The sequence below is a fragment of the Mytilus galloprovincialis genome, chromosome 13, assembly GCF_965363235.1.
Source record: "Mytilus galloprovincialis chromosome 13, xbMytGall1.hap1.1, whole genome shotgun sequence".
NCBI lineage: Eukaryota > Metazoa > Mollusca > Bivalvia > Mytilida > Mytilidae > Mytilus > Mytilus galloprovincialis.
Genome location: NC_134850.1, coordinates 62,596,776 through 62,604,421, shown reverse-complemented (window position 1 = coordinate 62,604,421; position 7,646 = coordinate 62,596,776). Strand labels below are relative to the sequence as shown.

At 31.1% G+C, this 7,646-nt stretch overlaps 1 long non-coding RNA gene across 1 annotated transcript; it reads right to left on the bottom strand.

Moving 5' to 3' along the window:
* Positions 1-2,370: 2,370 nt before the first annotated feature.
* LOC143057832 (uncharacterized) lies at positions 2,371-5,566 on the bottom strand. Its single transcript, XR_012972829.1, has 3 exons — positions 5,483-5,566; positions 4,465-4,516; positions 2,371-2,537 (listed from the first exon to the last, which is right to left on the bottom strand). It is a non-coding gene; the product is annotated as an uncharacterized LOC143057832 (long non-coding RNA).
* Positions 5,567-7,646: the final 2,080 nt, after the last annotated feature.

Here is a 7,646-nt window from a genome sequence, read left to right as displayed (position 1 = left end):
AGTCGTTTAAAAATTTCTTTTCAAATAAATAAAAAATATACCTGGTGAAAGTTCGTAATCAGTCGGACACTGCTTTTTAAAGCAAGCACAATCTTCTTCTGAAGGTTTGCAATACCTAGAAACATTTTGTCTAAAAATGAAGTCGTAGTTTTCTCTATAGTCACATCTGCATTCAACATCTTGAGTAGGACTTCCTTTGTCGTACAGGATTTGACCTTCTTCGCTACATAGCGACTTTGAAAATACACATACACTGCTAACGTTTGTTGAATATTTCATTTTGCCTGGTTGATATCGTTCTTCAGAACACGGTCCCGCATCATAGTTACCACGTAAGATTGTTTTGGTCCCTGTAAATGATAAAACAAAAATACTAGTAGTTAATTAGCATAGTATGCTCACCCAAAATTTCTACTTGATATAATCTGCTTGTTTTATAATAAGACTGCCAGTTTTCAAACTTCTTCATATGGATCCTTTTGAACAACATATTTGTATGTATTGATAATATAGTTGTCATGTAATTGTTTAGCTGAAAGACGTTTATCATCATGACCTTCTTGTGACCTTGACGTTTAAAGAAAATGGAAAATAAAATGATGGACGATTCTGTGTTCGAAACATTACCCGGTTTTCTTCTTTAGTAAACCTAGCACATTATATATAATTGTTTCTGTTCGATTTCATGGGCCTGTTATTCAGTGGTTTTCGTTTATAACAGTTGCTGTGTTACATATTTGTTTTGGTACATAAATTAGGATGTTAGTTTTCAAGTTGGAATAGTTTTACATTTTCATTTTGAAGCTATTTATAGGTGACTATACGGTATTGGCTTTGCTTACAGTAGAAGGCGACTTATATATGTTAATTTCTGTGTCGTTTTTGTCTCTTGTGAATAGTTGTCTAAATATCAATAAAACCACGTGTTCTTTTTATATTTGATTGTACATCACCACATATGTTGTGTCAAGCAACATTGACATGAGCCCGGACCTTCTTTTTTTAAATCAATGTCAAAATTTAGATTTGAAAAAAAGTGTCATGCCCATTTCGTATTTTAATCATGTAAAACACTTTGGATTAACTTAATATATGTTTGTAATGATGTTTGACGAAATGTGCGTCTGGAGTACTAAATTATAATCCTGGTACCTTTAATAACTATTTACACCACTGGGTCGATGCAACTGCTGGTGGACGTTTCGTCACCGAGGGTGTCATCAGCCCAGTAGTCAACACTTCGGTGTTGACATGAATATCAATAATGTGGTAATTTTTATAAAGTTTCTGTTTACAAAACTTTGAATTTTTCGAAAAACTAAGGATTTTCTTATCCCAGGCATAGATTACCTTAGCCGTATTTGGCACAACTTTATGGAATTTTGGATCCTCAATGCTCTTCATTTTTGTACTTGTTTGGCTTTATAAATATTTTGATTTGAGCGTCACTGATGAATTATGTAGACGAAACGCGCGTCTGGCATACTAAATTATAATCCTGGCACCTTTGACAACTATTTGATTACCGAATTTATATGTCTATATAAAAGAAGACAACGGTTAACAAGAATGTGCTCCTAGTGAAAGTTTATTTTATCAAGCACCATTTTGTGGCGCACTAAAAACGGTTATATGTATCACTCATTTACTAATGTTTAGACAATTGTAACCAATTGACACGATTGTTTGTATATTCATTATTTTAATTCCATTTCAAACAAATGTTTAATCAGTTGAACTAAATCTCAGTAATAGACTTTACATTGTAATTTAGTATCCGTCAGACATATAGCAACGTACCTCCTCTTTCAAATTCGACTACTGCACAATCTTCAGTAAATGATCCAATCAGATCAATCAGAATGCAGGAATATTTTGATGGATCCGATGGGCAGAATGCTCTGGCTCTCAAAGACCACTGTGATTTGCTTGGACATTTGGGAATTTTGGATCCTCAATGCTCTTCAACTTTGTACTTGTTTGGCTTTATAAATATTTTGATTTGAGCGTCACTGATGAATTATGTAGACGAAACGCGCGTCTGACATGCTAAATTATAATCCTGGCACCTTTGATAACTATTTGATTACCGAATTTATATGTCTATATAAAAGAAGACAACGGTTAACAAGAATGTGCTCCTAGTGAAAGTTTATTTTAACAAGCACCATTTTGTGGCGCACGAAAAAAGGTTATATGTATCACTCATTTACTAAGTTTAGACAATTGTAACCAATTGACACGATTGTTTGTATATTCCTTATTTTAATTCCATTTCAAACAAATTTTTAATCAGTTGAACTAAATCTCAGTAATAGACTTTACATTGTAATTTAGTATCCGTCAGACATATACTGTAGCAACGTACCTCCTCTTTCAAATTCGACTACTGCACAATCTTCAGTAAATGATCCAATCAGATCATTCAGAATGCAGGAATATTTTGATGGATCCGATGGGCAGAATGCTCTGGCTCTCAAAGACCACTGTGATTCGCTTGGACATTTGAATTTAAAAGAAAGACACCACTCAAAAACCTTGAAAAAATAAATAACGTTCCAGTCATTTGCACTAATTATATTTAATGTTATAAATCGCCTTTGTTGACAAACATTAAAAGGGATTGAATTATTTATTAAATGCTTTATTGCAACAGTTTTTGGTCCGAAAAACTTTCAATTAAATCGGACAGATTAATCATACGTCACGGTAAGTTATAGTAAAACGTAATGCGAATAATATGACTGCTGTGAGTATCGTAATAAATAGATAAAATTGAGAATGGAAATGGGGAATGTGTCAAAGAGACAACAGCCCGACCATAGAAAAAACAACAGCAGAAGGTCAACAACAGGTCTTCAATGTAGCTAGAAATTCCCGCACCCGGAGGCGACCTTCAGCTGGCCCCTAAACAAATATCTACTAGTTCAGCTTATAATGAACGTCATACTAAACTCCAAATTGTACACAAGAAACTAAAACTAAAATAAAACAAACTAACAAAGACCAGAGGCTCCTGACTTGGGACAGGCGCAAAAATGCGCAAAAAAAACCTATATGATATCTGATGTTCACACAAATATTTAATATTTGCAATCAGCTTTTCTTAAATTCTAAAAATGAAAACCGCTCTGTTGTTAATCTTATAAAGTCGTAACAATAAATGAACGCATAGACATAAGAAACACATATCAATAAGGAGAACTATATAAAGCTAAGATAATTATAGGCCACAATAAAGAAATAAAAAATATCATTACAAGTAAAGATCCCACAATAGAAAATCCATATCTATAATCTCATGCAAAAGACGTGTCGAGTAAAGTTTACATTAATTTACCGATTATTTATACGAAAGAAAGAAATATATATGTGTATTTCCTCAATGTAAATATGAAATTTTTAAAATCAATGGGGAAGTTGATTTAATGTTGTTTTGTATTTCTTCCTTTTTTATATTGTTAACTTTGTGTAGTTTCAGTTTAACAACGTATGTAATAATTTAAATAGTAAGAACCTTTTACGCGGTTAGTCATATATTTATTAACAATAATGCAAAGAAGACGACTATTTGATTTTGTGGGAGCAGAGATAGATACTTTAGCAACAAGCGTGGTTCACACACTGACCTTGGGTTATTGTGTTAAAGATATATCGTATCAAAGATTTTATTTATTTTCTATCAACTTCCCACCACTAACGTCGATAAACAAAATGTATGTTTTGTTACTGTTTACATTTCCAGAATTGAAGATTGTTGTTTTCTGACATATTCGTGGAGTTTCCAAAAAGTTCATTTCATTCTATGTTGGATATTTGACGGTAAAAGAACGAGGGAAAATGTCATTCTCATCGATATCTACATGACGTCGATATTTTTTGCGCTTGAGGTTCTAAATAACCGTCGGGTGGATTAATATCAAAGCTTTTGAGAACGTGCTGAATTGTCACCAATTTTTCCGACCTTTTTACGAATCCACTTCCTTCTGTATTAGCCTTAAATGCTAGGTAGATAGGTCAGCCCGTATAATGCATAAGATAAATTTTAATTATCAAGACGTTTTCCGTTAGAGTCAATAAAGTAACTGCATGTTAGAGAAAGAAAAAAAATCTAAGTTATGCTATTCTTTTATAGATATAGGTAGATGTGGTGTTTTATAACATATTTATATACATTTTAGTTACTTAATAGCAGACAATATAAAAAGATCAAACTGAAATAGTGTTCAATGTAGAGAAATACGTAACGATTACTTTTATATTGAAAAAAGAAAGGAATAATCACCAGTCTATCTTTAGTGCCAACTATTTCTGCTTGATAATCAAATGTCATCACGAAAACAATAGCTTCATTGGTTATTTCAAAACTTGTTTGGTGTGCATATATCTTTACATATTTGATGTTTAATTCATTACTTTTTCGCGATATAACTGCTCTATATTTTCATGTAAAAATAGACTTACACAGATCAATAAAACGTTACGCAACATCACAAGTGTGTTCCATGTTGTCTTACTGAAATTATATGTTATATCTGTAGTAAGAATGGATTATTCAGTTAAGCATTCAACAAAAGAGGTATATATGTCCGAGCTTTTAAACAGTAGTGATTAAGCATTATAATTGTTTGTTATTTTCAATTAAAAACCATTCCAGTGAGGGTAAGTGAAATTGTGGTAAACCAAAATATCGGTAACATTTCTCCAGTTCATTCCAAACTTTTTATTCTTATTTCCGTGACATCACAAAACGATAAAAAAAAAAAAAAAACCAATAGTGATCGCCGAACATATGAATGACAAGTTTAGATATGATGTATATCGTCGCTGGGCTTCTAAAATGTCGTATAAGACTTTTTTGGCTAAAAATACTTTTTTACACCAATGGTCTGGGCGGGAGGAAATCTTTGGTATTACAAAATAGCATTCAGTTAGACCAATCAAAATGTGTGAAATAAGACATATTACAAAATTGCCAATGTCAGTTGTTTGTAAAGTTTGCTTCCAAAATGTTGTATGAAAACTTGAAAATCGTTGTAGAATGGCTTTGGGAAAGAAATAATTGTACATTTCTTTATTTCTGTGAAAATAATTTAAGTTATTGGATAATCCAGAAATGTCAAAGTTTTTATTTCACTGCTATTTACAAAAATGTTCAAGTTCACATACGACATTTTGGAAGCATGCATTTTGCCCAAATTTTCAAAGCCTGTTTGTGAGATATTTTTTTCTTCAAAAATTTGTAATTTACAACATTTTAGAAGCCCAGCGACGATATGTGAATATTTCCCTGTGGTGTGTGAGATTCCATTCTTTTAAAACATTATACTAGTTAATTTGTCTTTATCATAATCTTTCTTTTCAATTAAATACATAGATAAATGTTAGATGAATATGTATAGCGAAGTTCATCATGTAAGTACATTGCAGGAGAATAATTGATTATTTAAATACACAGCATTGTACAAAAATATATACTTACCGACAAGGAAAATCAATGCCTTATGTAATTACATCACACAAGTCTGTCATTTTCCTCTACATATCATGATTCAATGTGTGTAACTATAATTACAATTCAAACGTACATTTAAGATTTCTAGATTACATTACATCAATTGCGATTGCTTGAGAGTTAAATATTTATGAAAAGATCCAGCAGAATAAAATATTTCTCTTCTGTCAATCAACACTGTTTATAAAAAACTAATGTTTGATAATTTCCTTCTTTATTAACATTTACTGATAGAGAGATAAGTAAAATGATATCAATTTGAGTGATAAAACTATTTATACAAGCCTCAGTATTATCGAACAATAATTGTGAAAACTTCGATAAAGTTCCAAAAAGTGTTGAAAATGTATTACTTAATTTTTTTTACTTTAAGCGCCTGCATTATTGCTATGTTGTTTTATGTTGTAATTAGTTTTGATGAAAGTTGTTAGGCACTGTTCCAAAACCAAATTCATCAGAACTAGATACACACATTCATTTTAACAATAGTAATGAAGAAAATAAAACATCAAAATCAAATCAATTTCTCCCAAGCTAAAACAGTTTCTGTTTTAATATCAAAACTCAATACACAAACACATTTACTTTATTGATTATTTAAATATAACAGCTGTTCTATGATTTATATAGTTGTTTACATTTCAAATAATACATTGTTATTCTTAATCAAATCGATTACCAAAACTGCAAAAGATTCTGATAAAAAACTATACTTAACTTATGTATAAAAATAGACTTAGATAGGTAAAATTACATTAGGAATCTTCACGATTGTTTTTCGTATTGTTACGCTGAAATAACAAACTAAACATGCTAAAGGCAGTGTTTGAATTAATTTTACGTAAGTGTTGAACACAAGACAAGTTCCTATCCGTGTTTTTAAACAATGATGATTTACTATTCTATGTTATTCCTTACTCTAAGTAACAAACATTTGTTTTAAAATTGAAGGCAAGCACAACTATCATGACTATTGCATACACACATTTTCGTTATATTTCTATAGTTCTCGCAAACTTTATTCTTCAATTTTCCCTGACTCGACAAGACGACAAACAAAATTGAACGTTTAATCGCTGATGATAAAAACAAAAGTTAAAGTACGATAATTAAATGCACATTTACTGAAGTGAAAGTGTTTTCGGGGATCTAGTTCTTGATTGCATAACATAAATACGTAATTCTAAGGTAAATTCAAAAAAGAATCGTTCATATTTAAAACTGACAAATGTTTTCAATCAACTCGTACGGAACAAGTGCAAAACAACTGTCATAATCCTGACTTGATCCGATGCATTTTCAAAACAAAATGGTTGGTTAAGAAAATTATTATAATTATTATAATTGATTATGTATTTTGCTGTATCATCGCGATATGAGAAAACTTGTAACCCGTACTACTCTGCATTTATAAGATACAAGATAGATCAACTTGTATGGCATAGATCACACTTGATAAGAATACAAGCAATTAATCCATCATGTCCTGCTTCTTTATTAATAGATAGTTTGATTGTATGCAATGCTTATGTACACATTGCTTTGTGTTAGTGCAATACACAACATTATTGTATTATTATGTATTACAAAAATGTAGACTTACCGACAAAGAAATCGATTCCTACTGCTAAATCACAAACATCTTCCATTTTGCTTGATACATCATACCAATCAATGTGTGTAACTAGAATTGCGAATATAAACATTTGCATCATAGCATTATATTAAATCAATTCAGATCACTGATAGTAAAAAAAAGAAGGCAAACAAACAAAATACAAGAAAATTGTTGCGATAATAATTTTAAAAACTGAAAATTTTTTAATGGGAGAGAAAAGGCAATACGATTTCTTTTCTAATTAATAGTTTAAATATATTTGTTTAAAGTGGATTGAGAAAAAAAGTAATTACAACTAACACTAATCCCTTTCCATTTTGCGGGTGCGAGTTATGCCTTGAAGCGGAACAGGCCTGCTCTTTTTCGAAATCTACAAGGGGGTCTTTTACGTGCAAAATATATGTCTCTCTCTTAACACGGATCAGCCATTTATCGCCCCTTTCCGACAAACTATCAAGACAATACTCCCACATGTTGTCAAGGGTGAGCCAAAAATTCAGTCCCTGAAATTTT